Raw genomic sequence first — 18710 nt, 5'->3', positions numbered from 1 at the left:
ACATGCCCACAGGAACACCTGAAGACCAGTAGACAGGAAGGACTACAGGCCTGAAAGCAGAACACTCTGTTTCCATAACTGGCTGAAAGAGAACAGGAAAACAAGTTTACAGCACTCCTGACACACAGGCCTATAGGACAGTCTAGCCACTGTCAGAAATATCAGAACAAGGTAACACCAGAGACAACGTGATGGCAAGAGGCAAGCTCAGGAACCCAAGCAATGGAAACAAAGACTAAATGGCATCATCAGAGCCCAATTCTCCCACCAAAGCAAACACTGAATATCCAAACACCCCTGAAAAGCAAGATCTAGATTTAAAATCACAATTGATCATGATGATGGAGGACTTCAAGAAAGACATAAAGAATTCCCTTAGAGAAGTGCAAGAAAACAAAAACAAGCAGAAGCCTATAGGGAGGAAATGCAAAAATCCCTGAAAGAATTACAGGAAAACACAATGAAACAGGTGAAGGAATTAAAAATGGAAATAGAAGCATAAAGAAAGCACAAAGGGAGACAACCCTGGATATAGAAAAACAAAGGAAGAGACAAGGAGCGGTAGATACAAGCATCACCAACAGAATACAAAAGGTAGAAGAGAGAATCTCAGGAGCAGAAGATTCCATAGAAATCATCAACACAGCTGTCAAAGATAATGGAAAATGGAAAAAGCTACTGGCCAAAGACATACAGGAAATCCAGGACACAATGAGAATATCAAACCTAAGGATAATAGGTATAGAAGACAGTGAAGACTCGCAACTCAAAGGACCAGTGAATATCTTCATCAAAATCATAGAAGAAAACTTTCCTAACCTAAAGAAAGAGATGCCCATAAACATACAAGAAGCCTACAAAACTCCAAATAGATTGGACCAGAAAAGAAACTCCTCCTGTCACATAATGGTCAAAACACCAAATGCACAAAACAGAAAAAGAATATTAGAAGCAGTAAGGGAAAAAGGTCAAGTAACATATAAAGGCAAACCTATCAGAATCACACCAGACTTTTCACCAGAGACTATGAAAGCCAGAAGATGCTGGGCAGATGTCATACAGACCCTAAGAGAACACAAATGCCAGCCCAGGTTACTGTATCCAGCAAAAATCTCAATTAACATAGATGGAGAAACCAAGATATTCCATGACAAAATCAAATTTACACAATATCTTTCTACAAAGCCAGCCCTACAAAGGATAATAAGTGGTAAAGCCCAACACATGGAGGCAAGATGCACCCTAGAAAAAGCAAGAAACTAATCGTTTTGCAACAAAACAAAGAGAAGACAAGAACACAAACAACCTCACATCCAAACATGAACATAACAGGAAGCAACAATCACTATTCCTTAATATCTTTCAACATCAATGGACTCAATTCGCCAATAAAAAGACACAGATTAACAAACTGCATACGCAATGAGGACCCAACATTTTGCTGCACACAGGAAACACACCTCAGAGACAAAGACAGACACTACCTCAGAGTGAAAGGCTGGAAAACAACTTTCCAAGCAAATGGTCAGAAGAAGCAAGCTGGAGTAGCCATTCTAATATCGAATAAAATCGATTTTCAAACAAAAGTCATCAAAAAAGATAAAGAAGGACACTTCATATACATCAAAGCAAAAATCCACCAAGATGAACTCTTAATCCTAAATATCTATGCTCCAAATACAAGGGCACCCATATACATAAAAGAAACCTTACTAAAGCTCAAAGAACACATTGCAACTCACACAAAAATAGTAGGAGATTTCAACACCCCACTCTCATCAATGGACAGATCATGGAAACAGAAATTAAACAGAGACGTAGACAGACTAAGAGAAGCCATGAACCAAATGTATTTAACAGATATTGATAGAACATTCTATCCTAAAACAAAAGGATATACCTTCTTCTCACCACCTCATGGTACTTTCTTGAAATTGACCATATAATCAGTCATAAAACAGGCCTCAACAGATAAAGATAGAAATAATCCCATGTGTCCTATCAGACCATCATGGGCTAAAGCTAGTCTTCAATAACAATAAGGAAAGAATGCCCATAGATACATGGAAGTTGAACAATGCTCTACTCAATGATAACCTGGTTAAGGAAGGAATAAAGAAAGAAATTAAAGACTTCTTAGAATTTAATGAAAATGAAGGTACAACATACCCAAACTTATGGGGCATAATGAAAGCTGTGCTAAGAGGAAAACTCATAGGTCTGAGTGCCTGCAGAAAGAAACAGGAAAGAGCATATATCAGCAGCTTGACAGCACACCTAAAACCTCTAGAACAAAAAGAAGCAAGCACACCCAGGAGGAGTAGAAGGCAGGAAATAATCAAACTCAGAGCTGAAATCAACCAATTAGGAACAAAAAGGACTATATAAAGAATCAACAGAACCAAAAGCTAGTTCTTCGAGAAAATCAACAAGATGGATAAACTGTTAGCCAGACTAACGAGAGGACACAGAGAGTGTGTCCAAATTAACAAAATCAGAAATGAAAAGGGAGGCATAATAACAGAGTCAGAGGAAATACAAAAAAATCATCAGATCCTACTACAAAAGCCTATTTCAACAAAACTTGAAAGCCTGAAGGAAATGGACAATTTCCTAGACAGATACCAGGTACTGAAGTTAAATAAAGAAGAAATAAACTATTTAAATAATTCCATAACTTCTAAAGAAATAGAAGTTGTCATTAAAAGTTTCCCAACCAAAAAGAGCCCAGATCTAGCTGGGTTCAGTACAGAATTCTATGAGATTTTAATAGAAGATTTCATACCAGTACTATCCAAACTATTCCACAAAAGTGAAACAGATGGAGCGCTACCAAATTCCTTCTGTCAAGCCACAATTACTCTTATACCTAAACCACACAAAGACCCAACAAAGAAAAAGAACTTCAGACCAATTTCCTTTATGAATATCGACGCAAAGATACTCAATAAAATTCTTGCAAACAGAATCCAAGAGCACATCAAAACAATCATCCATCATGATCAGGTAGACTTCATTCCAGGGATGCAAGGATGGTTTAATATATGGAAAACCATCAACATAATCCACTATAAAAACCAACTGAAAGATAAAAACCACATGATCATTTCATTAGATGCTGAGAAAGCATTTGAAAAAATTCAACACCCCTTCATGATAAAAGTCCTGGAATGAACAGGAATTCAAGGCCCATACTTAAACATAGTAAAAGCCATATACAGCAAACCAGTAGCTAATATTAAACTAAATGGAGAGAAATTTGAAGCAATCCCAGGAATATCAGGGGCTAGACAAGGTTGCCCACTCTCTCTCTCCTTATTCAATATAGTTCTCAAATTCCTAGCCAGAGCAATCAGACAACAAAAGGAAATCAAAGGGATACAGGTTGGAAAGGAAGTAGTCAAAATATCACTACTATATCATACTATATTTAAGTGATCCCAAAAGTTCCACCAGAGAACTACTAAACCTGATAAACACCTTCAGTAAAGTGGCTGGGTATAAAATTAACTTAATAGCCTTCCTCTACACAAAAGAGAAACAAGCTGAGAAAGAAATTAGGGAAATGACACCCTTCATAATAGTCCCAAATAATATAAAATACTTCGGTGTGACTTTAACCAAGCAAGTGAAAGATCTGTATGATATGAACTTCAAGCCTCTGAAGAAGTAAATTGAAGAAGATCTCAGGAGATGGAAAGATCTCCCATGCTCATGGATTGGCAGGATTAATATAGTAAAAATTGCCATTTTACCAAAAGCGATCTACAGATTCGATGCAATCCCCATCAAAATTCAAACCCAATTCTTCAAACAGATAGACAGAAAAATTTCCAAATTCATGTGGAATAACAAAAAACCCAGGATAGCTAAAACTATCCTCAACAATAAAAGACTTCCGGGGGAATCACTATCCCTGAACTCAAGCAGTATTACAGAGCAATAGTCATAAAAACTGTATGGTATTGGTACAGAGACAGACACATAGACCAATGGAATAGAATTGAAGACCCAGAAATGAACCCACACAGCTATGGTCACATGATTTTTGACAAAGGAGCCAAAACCATCAAATGGAAAAAAAATAGCATTTTCAGCAAATGGTGCTGGTTCAACCTGAGGTCAGCATCTAGAAGACTGCAGATCGATCCATTCTTATCACGCTGTACAAAACTTAAGTCCATGTAGATCAAGGACCTCCACATCAAACCAGATACACTCAAACCAATAGAAGAAAAAGTGGGGAAGAATCTTGAACAGATGGGCACTGGAGAAAATTTACTGAACAAAACGCTAATGGCTTATGCTCTAAGATCAAGAATAGACAAATGGGATCTCATTAAACTGCAAAGTTTCTGTAAGGCAAAGGACACTGTTGTTAGGGCAAAATGGCAACCAATAGATTAGGAAAAGATCTTTACAAATCCTACAATTGATAGAGGGCTTATATCCAAAATATAAAAAGAATGCACGATGTTAGACTGTAGGGAGAAAAATAACCCTATTAAAATTGGGGTTCAGAGCTAAACCAAGAATTCACAGCTGAGGAATGCCAAATGGCTGAGCAACACCTACAGAAATGTTCAACATCTTTAGTCATAAGGGAAATGCAAATCAAAACAACCCTGAGATTCTACCTCACACCAGTGAGAATGGCTAAGATCAAAAACTCAGTTTACAGGAGATACTGGCGAGGATGTGGAGAACTAGGAACACTCCTCCATTGTTGGTGGGATTGCAGACTGGTACAACCATTCTGAAAATCAGTCTGGAGTTTCCTCAGAAAATTGGACATTGCACTACCTGAGGACCCAGCTATACCTCTCTTGGGCATATACCCAAAGATGCCCCAACATATATCAAAGACACATGTTCCACTATGGTCATAGCAGCCTTATTTATAATAGCCAGAAGCTGGAAAGAGCCCAGATACCCTTCAACAGACGAATGGATACATAAAATTTCGTATATCTACACAATGGATACTACTCATCTATCAAAAACAATGACTTTTTGAAATTTATAGGCAAATGGATGGAACTGGAAAATAGCATCCTGAGTGAGCTAACCCAATCACAGAAAAACACACATGGTATGCACTCATTGATAAGTGGATATTAGCCCAAACACTTGAATTATCGTAACTGCACGGAACACATAAAACTCTAGAAGGATGACCAAAATGTGAATGCTTCACTCCTTCTTTAAAAGGGGAACAAGAAAACCCTTGGGAGGGAATAGGGAGGCAAAGTTTAGAACAGAGGCAGAAGGAACACCCATTCAGAGCCTGCCCCACATGTGGCCCATACATATACAGCCACCAAACTACTTAAGATGGATGAAGCAAAGAAGTGCAGACCGACAGGAACCGGATGTAGATCACTCCTGAGAGACACAGCCAGAATACAGCAAATACAGAGGCGAATGCCAGCAGCAAACCACTGAACTGAGAATAGGACCCCCGTTGAAGGAATCAGAGAAAGGACTGAAAGAGCTGAAGGGGCTTGAGGCCCCATATGAACAACAATGCCAACCAACCAGAGCTTCCAGGGACTAAGCCACTACCTAAAGACTATACATGGACTGACCCTGGACTCTGACCCCATAGGTAGCAATGAATATCCTAGTAAGATCACCAGTGGAAGGGGAAGCCCTTGGTCCTGCCAAGACTGAACCCCCAGTGAACGTGATTGTTGGGGGGAGGGCGGCAATGGGGGGAGCATGGGGAGGGGAACACCCAAAGAGAAGGGGAGGGGGAGGGGTTAGGGGGATGTTGGCCTAGAAACCGGGAAGGGGAATAACAATTGAAGTGTAAGTAAGAAATGCCCATTTTAATAACAATGGAGAAAAAAGAATAAACAATAATTGAACATTAAATATATATAATGTATATATATATATATCATTGAATTTCATTACTGTAGAGATGACTTATTGTGCCAATTGCTGATGGCTCTTTGAGCATACCATTCTGACTAACCTAAATTAAGATCTTAGACATCAGAATTCACCCACAGGTACCTTTACTTTGCTCCCACCTACCTATTTTAATTACTCTTCAATAATTCAAATTCTTCAATTTGGTCTGGATTTCTTAGATGTTTCCTATCAGGAAATTTTTAGATTTAATATTTTCTTTGGCCCATGTTCCAGTTTCTTCTGCCACATCTTCTAAATCTGAGTTTCTCTCTCCCATGTCTTGTATTCTGTTGCTGATGCTCATGTCTGTAGTTCCTATTTGCTAGAAAATACCTAGATTTTCTATCTCCGGGATGAGCCCAGTTCCTGCCTTCTTTGTTTCTTCTATTTCTAGATTCATGTCTTGAAAAGTTTTATTCACTTCCTTCATTGTTTGCTTGTTTTCTTCTTGCCTTTCTTTAAGGGGTCTATTCATTTTCTTCAACTGTTTTGTTGTTTTCCTGGATTTCTCATAAGGAAATGTGTTCTTCATTTCCTCTTTAATGTTCTCTATCACCTCCTTAAAGTTATATTTAAAGTCATTTTCTCATGTTTCAGGTAAGTTGGAAGACCCAGGGCGTGCTGCAGAAGGATAGTGTGGCTCTGGTGTTGTCACATTGTCCTGATTATTGTTAATGGTCTTCAAACACTGGCCTCTAAGAATCTGGGTGTGGGGTAGTTATAGTATTAGTTACCAAACTCTGAGTTTATCTTTGCTGGATGGATGTTTTCCCCCCATAGTTTATATTTCCTCTTTGGTCATCTGGCCCCGTGTCCTTTGGTATTTGTGACCAGCAATTCTGCAGGAGCAGTTGCATGTTTTCTCTAGGGTTTTGGCATCCCGAATGGCCTCTGGGATTTTGGAGACCAGTGTTGCCTCTGAGATTCTGGGGTTCTGGGATTCTGGAAACTGCTATTACCTCTGGGCATCCAGGACTAATGTGACCTTTAGTGTTCTGAAAACCAGCATGGCCTCTGGGATTTCAGGCACTGGTATGGCCTCTAGGGTTACCTGTACTTGCTTGGTCTCTGGTAAAACAGGGGCCTTCTGCTGGAGTTGTGGGTAGGGTATAAAAGGGAAGAGAGGGGAGGAGTGCTGTTGGGAAAGCCTAGCAAGCTGTGAGGAAGCATTTGTTGTCGGTGTTTGGCTATCCTACCAGGGATTCTGAATGCCCGTATGGTGCCCAATAGACTTCCCCCACAGTTGTGGGCAAGGATTCAGAGACACAGATGGGGAGTGCTGCTAGGGATAGGTGGGCAGGCTCTAAGGAGTGTTAGTGGTGGTAGCGTTTCCTGGTCACAGTGTGGTCACTGGTAGAGCTGGGAACTTCTGACAGAGATGAGGGAGATCTATATGTGAGGTGATTTCTAGAAATTTATCTGGTTGTTTTGGAACCATACTCCTATCTATCTATCTATCTATCTATCTATCTATCTATCTATCTATCTATCTATCTATCTATCTTTTTCATTCTATTTCATATGGCTTTGCATTAAAAAAAGATGTTACCATAAACTAAAAGATAAAGTCTTCTCTATTTAGCTGTCTATAATCTCTGGGGATACCTGATATTTTTAAAAATAATAAAAAAAAATCTACTCTGGGCTTGTGCTTGCAATTTTTCAGTTAAAAAGCTTCTCTACGTTTTGTTTTTTCTTTTTGTTTTTTTTTTTATTCTCTACTTCTTATTGGATGGTATCCCATTAATGTATCAGGCATTCATCTGATTTCTATGGCTTCTGATGGATTGCCAGATCTCCATCTATTCTTCATGTTAGGCCAAGTGAAACAGCTTTCGTATTCAGCCAACTCATCAAAGCTGGATCCCTGAGAGGTATGCCACTGCTCCCTTGCCTTCCTGAGGGAGAGACTGCAAAGCTGGATGATTTCTCACACTACACCAAGCTGTGCTGGCTTTGGGAGAAGCCCATTATACTGAAACAGAGCAGTGTTAACTACAGCAGTGTTAACTAGAGCAGTTTTGACTGCTACAGTGAGGTTAGCTCCAGTGGTATTGACTATAGCAGGGTTGACTAGATCGGGGTTGACTACAGCTGGGTTGACCACAATGTTGTTTTTGACTACAGCAGTGTTCTTTGATCTGCACTGGTAGTGAGTACCTTAGTTCCTCGATTGCTCTGTGACATTTTTATTTAGCCTTCTCAAGTCACATCCATTTGAGAGGAAATGGTCTAATGTTCTCATCAGCCACATTGTTGATGTCACTAAAGAATGTACATTGCCTTTAAGAACATACTTAACAACAGAATACTCATTATAAGTTTCTCAGGCTACCAGTTAAAGTTGGAGAGTTCATAAGTAGGTTGAGTCCTAATTATTAATGCATTCCTGTACATATGCGTGCATGTTTATACATATATACATGCTTACTCATATTCACAAATATGTGATAGAAACATAATAACTTTTATCAGTATCATATTTCAAGAAAGGAATTAGCAAAAGCATATGTATATAGATTGCAGAGAAAGGTGTTAAAGAAATTTAAACTTATTTGGATTGGAGTGAAAATGATAGTGCACCCCAATAAGTGTGCAGTTTCTCCTGAAGATATCCCTTAAGAAAGCATTTCTGTTGTAAAATAAATAATAACCAGGAAAATATAAATGCTACTTTACAATATATCAGCATAAATACTTGCAAAATAGTCCTTGATATAAAAAAGAGGCACAAAGGCTAGGAATATTCCAAAAAAAGAATTAAATTTACTGAATATAAAGTATTTTAAAATATGGAGAGAAATCAATATGATATAATAAAATAAACATTGAACATAATAATGACTATCTTAGATATTCTAAACTGCATCACAATCAATTATTGAATATGTGTTGGTTTCTCTAGAGTTCTGCGTTAGAATAATGTCTGACTCCAGGACAGGACCTTGGTATATTCATGGTCACAATTTGCATTTTAAATACAATAATCTAAGCTCTGCTTTTAGCTCTAGGGATTCTTGGCTTGCAATAGCCAGTTGTTTAGTTTACCTTTGGCTTCATTGTTCTTATCTGTTATATGTTTTCTTTCTGCCTGTTTGGATTGGATGTGTTGACTAAATATATCTAAATAATTAGGTGTTTTCGTAAAGTACATTTACACAGTAAACATTGGATCCTATTTCATTGTCTGGTGGAGGAAACAGTCTTTCTTCTATTAAATGAGTGGGGAGCTTGCCTGAGCCACTGTAAGAGGATTCAGACAACCTGTGAAACTTTCTTTTGTAGTTCTTGAAAGGGCCAGTTAATGGCTATATCATAAAGTTATCATAGGGAGAAATGCATATGAAATAACAGTTTCGTTGGATACTTCTTAATCTTCTGTTATGAATCAATTCCAAGATTGTCTCTAAATAAACTAGCATATGTAAGTATTGATAGTGAGAATTTTAAATATGGCAGAGCAATATTCAGCAATAAACAACAAAAACAAAGCAAGGCGAAAAACCTAAATATATTATGTTGAGAAATTATTTAATATATCATTGCCTGTTCGGTTTGAAACTTATTCTGAAATAAAATACAATTGAGGCTAAATCAGGATTATTAAAATGAATAAAGCAAGATTAATATACAGGCTGTTTGTGACATGACTTTCTGAAATATTATCCATAATAATATAAAATATATTGATTTGTAACTCATAATTGAGTTATATATGTAACAATCTATATCTTTGGAAATTTAGTTTCGCTTGCAAATAAAATCATGTTTGAGGGATAAAATTTGATGATGTCAGACAGATTAGATTGAACTTTTCATATAGTTTAAAAATATTCATGGATTAGAAAACCAATTTGTTTGTGTGACACAAGTTCAGAATACAAGATACATAATACCCTGGAGAGTAAGGATTTTATTATAGAATATTAAAAATGTCACTAAGAAAATCTACCCAAGAGATTACTTGGCCTTATTTTTTTTTAAGAGTTGAAACAACATAAGCTTAAGTTTGCTGTTTAAGAATGTGTTTTGGCTTTTTTTCATAGGAAATAACTATGTTTAGAAGTGATTTATTTTGTCAGATAGAAACTTAGACCATTGCTAAAGGTCTTATTTTCTTCTAATGAACTGAATTTCCGTGAAGCAAACTGTTGCCACACATTTGGTTGAGTGTGCATGGAATCCATCCTATATTGCGCCAGTAAGGCTTCCTTTGTGCTGAATATGTAATTAACATTTTGCTTGCAGTATGGATTAAGGGAATATCAAAACAATGACACCATTTGATAATAGAGTTCTTGTGTCCTAAATTTTGAGCTTTTTATAAGTTGTTTTAGATTAATTTGGATTTCATGATTGAATTTGTTTGTGCCCAAATGCGTATTGTTTGCACTCCATGTCTAGGTTATTATTGCTTTATAATATAATGATAATTTTAAGAGGGTAAATCACAGAATACCTTGATTGAATTACACTCCTACAGTGGAGGAATCGACATGCTGCCTTTGACACTTAGCAGGAAGCCAAATGAATATCTACATATTAATTCATAGCCTTCCTTTCTACAAATTATAAACAGGCTGAGAGAGTAATTAGGGACACAACTCCCTTCACAATAGCCACAAGTAATATAAAATATCTCAGGGTAACTCTAACCAAACAAGTGAAAAATTTGTATCCCAATAACTTCCAAGTCTCTCAAGAAAGAAATCAAAGTAGATCTCAAAAAATGGAGACTCTCCCATGTTCATGAGTTGGCAGAATTAACATAGTAAAAATGGCCATCCTCCCAAATGCAATCTACAGATTCAAAACATATACTCATTGTTTTGACAAAATACCTGATGTAAAATGAAACACTAGTTTGTGAATATCAAGAGCTATGGTGGGGAAGTCATCATTATCCTACCTCAGTCAGGGTTTGTTGTCGATATTGTTATTGTTTGATTATAATTTTCAGGGGAGTGGTCAGGCAGTGATTCAATTGCTGATAGATTCTAATGACTTTGATGAATGACTACGTCCAATTCATATTTCTAAATCGCACATTTTCAAACCTCCCAATTTAAACAATCTCTCTGATGCATCCTTGTTTGATGGGCCTTGGCAGTCTCCTCTTTTTAATATGGCTGACTTTAGACAAAGTCAAAATTAACAGGAGTCATTTTGTGAAAATGTTATTAGTTAATAATACTTTTGGAAGGAGTATTAACAGTCCAAGTATCCCAGGGTATCTAAATCTTAATATCTGTAAAAGAAGAGTCTATACCTCCTTTTGAGAGTGTGTATGTGCAGGTGTGTGTGTGTGTGTGTGTGTGTGTGTGTGTGTGTGTTGCTACAAAAATGAATAAAGCTGCTTGTAATGTGTGAAATTACTCCTACCTGAGAGAGTCCTGTAGAACATCGAATTTCAAGGTGACTGATAAGTTTTGTGTCCTTTATACAAAATGCTTACTCTAATACATGAGTTTTTCATCATGTAACATCAGCATTTGCTTTCAATAGTGTAGTACAAGCTTATCCATATAAATTCATTTTATACAAAACAAAACACCCAGCAGGTTACCAAAATATTAGTACTGATATCTCAGATTCAGGGAAAAGAACTCTACAGATAACCTAGTTAACACTCTACATTACTTGGAAAATCATAAGCAGTTATCATATTTCTGTTTTGCTATTATCAGTAAAAGAAAATTATGTCATCATCTCATGGAAATGTAGGAAATCTATTTCAGCTGTCATAACATAGCTCAGGAACTTTGAGTAAGCATGATGTTGTGGCACACCACTCTAATTCCAGCACTCACACAGCAATGGAGGGTATTTTAAATGGGTTCAAGGCAAGCCTGGTCTAATAGTGATTTTGAGGCCAGCCAGGCTTCTTTCCTCTCTCTTCTGTCTATCTGCCTGTCTGCCTGTCTGTCTGTCTATTTCTATCTCTCTATCTATGTGTGTCCGTCTGTCTTTGTGTGTGTGTGTCTATGTGTCTGTGTCTATGTGTGTCTGTGTCTGTGTGTCTGTGTCTGTGTGTGTGTGTGTCTGTGTCTGTGTGTGTGTGTGTCTGTGTCTGTGTCTATGTGTGTCTGTATGTGCTTGTGTACATGTGTGTATGTGTCTGTGTGTGTGTCTGTGTGTGTGTCTGTGTCTGTGTCTATGTGTGTCTGTGTGTGCTTGTGTGCATGTGTGTATGTGTCTGTGTGTGTGTGTCTGTGTCTGTGTGTGTGTCTGTGTCTGTGTGTGTGTGCGTGCGTGCATGTGTGTCTATCTGTGTGTGCGTGTGTCTGTGTGTGTGTCTGTGTGTGTCTGTGTGTGCTTGCGTGCATGTGTGTGTCTGTGTCTATGTGTGTGTGTGTGTGTGTGTCTATGTGTCTGTGTCTATGTGTGTGTGTCTGTCTGTGTGTGTGTCTATGTGTGTGTGTCTGTGTGTCTGTGTCTGTGTGTGTCTGTGTCTATGTGTGTGTGTGTCTGTGTGTGTGTGTCTGTGTCTGTGTGTGTGTGTCTGTGTCTGTGTGTGTCTGTGTGTGCTTGCGTGCATGTGTGTGTGTGTGTGTGTCTGTGTGTCTGTGTCTATGTGTGTGTGTGTGTCTGTGTGTGTGTCTGTGTGTGTCTATATCTGTGTCTGTGTCTATGTGTCGGTGTGTGTAGACAAGCTTTCTCTGGGTTGCCCTGGCTGACTTGGTATTGGCTCTACAGATCAGACGAACCTCAAACTCACAGAGATCAGCCTGTCTCTGCCTCCTGAGTGCCGGCACTGATGACATGCACCACCACGCGCAACTTCTACTCGGATTTAATATAATAAATTTAGTTGTACCACATAAAGACAACCAAATTCTCAATTTTCTTCAAGCTTATAACATGGAAGGATAGGTGTTCTCTCTCTTTCCTCCCTATTAATCTGTCTATGCCTCTAAGGTACACTTCAAATTAGTAGACTAAGAAATGTGACCAATTCAGATACATTTGGTATCCAGAAATAAAAGCCAGAGCCATATCCACTTTTTGAATGTTTTCTCTGTGATTGTTGAGTGGTAACCTCATGAACAAATTGCTAAACCTTTTTACTCTGACACATTATATTTAAAATCCATGTAGAAAGACAAATATCACTGTTTCTTCTTTTAGTGAGATAGAATTAGTGATACAGAGAATTGCATGTATTTGTGGCCAGCAAAGTGATGTGTGATACACAAAGTGTAAAATAATGAACACAATCATGCCACTTAACGTATATTCTTCTCACAACCACCCCATGTATTATGTTTGTATACCTGTGTGACAGGGACACTTAACACTACCTTCTGGCCAACTTTAAATGTAGAAAAAAGTACTACCAGTAATTATACTGTCATTAAAATTCTGTGCCATCTGACATACTTTTCCTCAACAATATATTACCCACCAACCTTTCATTGCTTCAAAGTATGACATTTTGAGTCTATATTATGGTGATGTCATACAACACTTTTCCACCTGCTCCTGGCTAAATTTCTGGAGCCTAAGAATCTCTGAGACTATGCACGTCAGCACATGGGAACATACCTTTGGGTTTTTTTGGTTTTGGTTTTGGTTGTTGTTGTTGCTATTGTTGTTTATAAGATTTGATAGTGTTCTGTGTAATATTAACCATAAATCTGTATACATTTCCTTCTAAATAGTAATGGCCATAGGCCTAAGTTTTCTTTCAGAAAACTGAGTGATCCTCTGCTTGCCATGTCCCATTAATTCAATATAATTAAAATAGTAAACATTAAAGTTTCATTTTTAGACACAAGGAAACAGCATATATCACACTAACCTTTTTTCTTAGAACTTAAGTAAAACTGACCTATGACCTATTAAAACATCCTATGCAGAGCAAGAAGAGACAGCTAGTGGCCAGAGCAGCTACTTGTCAGATACAACGGGTCTTCCTGTTTTACTGGAGAAGACTCAGAGGGAGAATTTGGAGCATGGGTGTTATTAGACTCCGGATTATGAGTTCTACAAGATTATGTTCCAAGTGTAGTGACACAGCACAGAGAGACGAATCTCTGAGGATTGAGACTTTCACACTCTCACCTTGAATCAGTCGATTAAGCTTGTTTTAACCCAGTTAAAGGTGTATAGACGTAGTGTATTATAAACTATAAAATAAAGAACTGATCTTCTACTAAGTTTCAACCAGTAGTCCCAGCACATGATTTAAAATACAGTATATTTTTCATTTGGAAATTTATTTAGCATAATTCACCGTGGTTCAGCATATGCAGTCCTACAAAATCACATTACATTACACTTTCTATTTTGTCTATCTCTAAAAGTCAAGAATTTATTACTTGAATAAACTTAGGTCAACTTTTCTCCTCCAGAGAAGAGTTATGAACAAAATCATAAGACCATGAAAAATGAGTTCTCTAAAACTAAGTACTTATCTATGGCTTAAGGAAATATGTATTTCTTCAGAAACAAAGTTTATATGAAGATTTTTTTAAAATTGAAATTGAAATTAAATTTTTTAAAACTTGATTTAAAAAATGTAATTTCTTTTAAATTTACCTAATTTTTATATAGTTATATGCATTGATAAACTGACAGGCAAGTGCTCTCAGCAGACAAATACATGTATAGTATTTAAATCACGTTTAACGTGATAGGTAGATATTTTTTAAACTCGCTTATTCAAACGTGTCACTCACTTAATCATATGTTTCACTCACTCGCTCATTCATTCATTTGTTCATTTGTTCATTTTCTTTTGGTTTGAGACAGAGTCTTGCTATATAGTTCTGGCTGTCATTGAACATTGAAATCCTGACTTTGTAATTGATTTTTACACTTAGTTTTAACTCCATCTCAAATATATAGAATATATATCTATTCCATCTCTTTTGCATTGTCTTTTCATTCTGTTCATTATTCTCTTTCTGTAGGTAAATGCATTTAATCCCGTTTTCCCGTCTGTATTTGATTTCCTGTGCTGTTGGGATATGTGTGGAGACGCTGCCATCCCCACCCCCTTTGCAGTGCTGAGGGTGCAGGTCCACACTACCACTCAGTTTATAGGGGCCTGGGATTCTCCATGTTGGGCATGCAGCCCTCAGCTAAGGAGTAACACCCCAGTCGTCTCCACCCCCTCGCTACCTTCAAAGTCCATGTGGCTTTCTTTGTCCTCACTTTTTTTGTCTGTCTTCCACTCCATGTGTTCCAGGAGGGGCTTTGAACCGAAATCAATATTGATACCAAGTATTTACTGAAGACACAAAGGAGGAAACGTTTCCACTTGTCCTTTTTATTAAATCTGTTATGAATATGCGTATGTCCATGGTGAAGTGTATAACAGAAAGATGAGTGTCATACAAATGTTTTGTGTTAACTGTATTGAAATTCAATAGCAATAAATCTGAGCAGGATACACTATAATATAACAATTGAGTGGGATACAATATAATACTATAAAATTTTTCAAAATAAAAGAAAATTCATTTGGAAAGCTTTTTACCAAAACAATAAAATAATTGTCTAAATTTTGAAAGTGCTGTGACTTTACAATACCTTTAAAGGAACATATAAAAGTAATAATTTTAGAGTATCTTTGCTATTTAAGGTAATATTCAAATACCCACCCATGAATTCTTCCTGTATGTGATTTTATTATATAAAACTAAAGCATTTCTCCCATTCTAAAGTTGAAACTGACATAAATTAAACTAGAGAATTGATCATCGTGGATATTAATAGGTAGGATGAAATATCCCTAGAAACATACACTTCTCTTATTACATATTGAGAGCCTTTCTGTGAAATATAAATTTTGGTTTGCCTTCCAGAGCAAAAAAAAAGCACTAACATTTTTAATTCAAAATGATCAATAAGTAACAGGAACAAGGAGCTTCTAGTTCATAAACTGACACTCAGAATTCTTTATGATTTGTAATAAGTATGAGAACAAAAAAAGAGGATTAAACATTGATTCTCAATAAATTGAAAGGATTAGTGTTTTCTTTGGCATGGAAACTTGCTGAGAAGCTCAAGATAGAACCATGCGTTCTAAAACGATAATTGCTGTCTTGAAAACACACGCATTTGTAGGCTTTAAATGAAGGCTTGTAGATGAGAAATACATTGAGAAAAATCATTCCTCTGGAATACCATCTTTGAAATCTGTGAATAAGAAATGCACCACTTTAAGGAAGAATTGCTGATGTGCTAACACCATAGTTCCTGTGAAATGGTTCATTTTGCTCTATTCAGGATACAGCTTGATTCATCATGAAGTGTTCTGAGGCCTTTGCAGAATGAAGGTTAGGAGCGGCTGAATGATCATTCCATAAATACATATCCAATCCAGGAAGAAATTATTTACTGTCACAAAGCCTTATTTCCTTTTGGAGGGAGTACGATTAAGTCATATCAAATATGGCCTGACCTGAAGTTATTTTAACAATCGCGTAGTAAATTCTGTAAGTTCCTTGACAGTTTAATAAACTATTACAAAGTGGCCTTCTTAGTCAGTCAAGGATATAATGTCTTTGTGATATTTATTTCTTCTAGGTAAGGGTATGGGGGATTCTGGGTACTGAAATAGGAATTTGAGTTAAAAATAATGTGGACCACATCCTTTAAAACAGCTTAAAGTTTGTGTTAGCTACTTGCCTTAGTTACTGCTCTATTGCTGGGGGGAAGACACCAGGACAAAGGAACCTTAACAATCTCATTAGAGACAGTCATTTGTGTGGGCTTGCTCCTTACTTCGGAAGGAGGCCATCGTGCTAGGAAGCACAGCAGCAGGTGGACAGGCAGGAGTTATGCAGGAGCAGCAGCTGAGGAGCTGCTGTTCATGCACAAGGCAGGGAGCAAAACTGGGCCTCGAACCCCAGCCCAAATGACCCTTTCCTCAACAAGTTCACACTTTCTCATCATTGCTCATCTTCAGAAACCAAAACATTGACATAAATGAGCCTCTGGGCGGCGCCATTCTTACTCAAACCACCCTACGGCTCTTCTTGTTGCTGTGATAAAATGCCTGATGACAACCAACTTAATGATGTGTTGATATTTTCTTATAGTTGAGATTCAGCGTCCATCATGGTAAGGAAGGAAAGGCATGTTAAATGCCCTCATGGGACTGAGGGAGCCAAATGCTGGTGACACCTTGGTTGCCAGTGTACTATTTTTAATCAGCACAAGATCACAGACCATGCAATGGTACCACTTATATTTAACATGCATTTCCTCCAGTAAACCTCTCTGGAATTGGCCTCATGTGTACCCTGGAAAGTATATTTCCCAGGGGCATATGAATATGGTGAGATGTCAATTAAGATCAATATCCCAGAATTACACAATGCCTGTAGAAGATACAGGGCTCTATGAAAATTGCAGATTCTCTATTTCATAGACAGATAATCTTGAACAAAACATCCTCGGCTTAAATTTCTAGTTTTTATCTGAGTAATCAAAGTTAATATCTATCTGAACGGCCTTTGTGTATTTGAAGCATTCAGCGCAATGTATTTGTTGTGTATGAATTACTATATTATAGGAAATAGATATATAATTGAATACATATTTAATAAAATAATGTCACAAGTCTATATCTCAGAATTATGAAGATACTTAATTGCTTTAGGTAGTGATAGACATCATTGCGATTTAAGAATATTAATTAGAGACTGGATGAGGTACAATGACTTTTCCCTGGCTGACGATGTAGACTGGCATTCAGATGAAAATAGAATAGAAGTTTGGGTTTCTTTCCACCATTCCCTCAGTTTCAGACATTTTAAGGATTCCACAAATATCAGATATCCTTGGCTTCCACAACTACTGCCAGTCAACCATTTCAAGTGAATTTTTCACCCAGACTGGTTGATTTTCTGGCCCATTAAGAGAGCTGATTCGATTCAGTCAAGTTTATAGAGTTTAATCCCCCATGCATGCTGTAATGTCCTGCCAAGTGGCAGCTGGCCACAGCTATAGGTAATCCTTCATAGAGGTCTCTTATCTCTACTCGCTGTGTCCTGGTTTCTAAGAGGGACTTCGTGGTAAGATTGCTATGGGGTCTTCAGCACTTAGAATCACATCATTGATTCGGATGCTAAAAGGAAGAACTAAAGAGTCAACAAATTTAATTTGTCCTTTCAGTTTTTGCAATGACATGACCCTGTGAGTGAGGAGCTTGCTCAGCTTTGACTTCTGAGGCCCTCGTCAAGGATATTAAAATCCTGCACAGCGTTGTCTTATGGTGAGTTTGAATTTCAAAACTGTTATTTTTTTCAGCTTTCCTGAAGTGAAGAAGATAAAAGAGACATTTAGGTCAATAGAATTATTTAAGGAAGATTAACATATCAAGTGATTTATTGATTCTAACAAATATGTCCAGAAAGTTATGATTAGAGCAAAAGTATGTAGAACAGCACCTGTCTTTCGTGATATAGTTTTGTAGAACAGATTAAAGAACTTGAATTTCATAAAGAATGCAGACCAAAATCACAATCAGTGGCAGCATAATTTTGTATATAAATTTTAGAAGAATATTCTGGATTCTTTATGAAGGATAAGATGTGAATAAAAAGAATATCTTGCTGACTGCTTCTTCTTCTAGTCTAGGTAAGAAAGAAGTCTAGATTTGTTTGTGACTGAGCACAGAGAAGATGGTGTTGTACCCATAACCCATGTCAATTACAGAGGAAGTAGGAAGACAGTGGTGGGAAATTGTCTGCAGAGGGGAGGGGTTAAAATGGATGACTGAATTGTAATATTCGAAGATGTGAAGAAAAGCAAGAATACATGGCAAAGGTCTGATT

The 18710-nt window shown here is 37.2% G+C and overlaps 1 long non-coding RNA gene across 3 annotated transcripts in view; it reads left to right on the top strand.

Annotated features, from left to right (window-relative positions):
• The window catches only part of LOC102548237 (uncharacterized), an 87636-nt gene that overhangs the window by 54718 nt on the left and 14208 nt on the right, over nucleotides 1–18710 (top strand). For all 3 annotated transcript variants that reach the window (XR_010064534.1, XR_010064533.1, XR_010064532.1), the window contains exon 2: nucleotides 18049–18148. This is a non-coding gene — a long non-coding RNA (uncharacterized LOC102548237). The remainder of the gene's footprint in view (nucleotides 1–18048; nucleotides 18149–18710) is intronic.

Source organism: Rattus norvegicus, chromosome 2 (genome assembly GCF_036323735.1).
Source record: "Rattus norvegicus strain BN/NHsdMcwi chromosome 2, GRCr8, whole genome shotgun sequence".
In the NCBI taxonomy this organism is placed as follows: Eukaryota; Metazoa; Chordata; class Mammalia; order Rodentia; family Muridae; genus Rattus; species Rattus norvegicus.
This window is presented reverse-complemented; position numbering and strand designations above follow the sequence as displayed.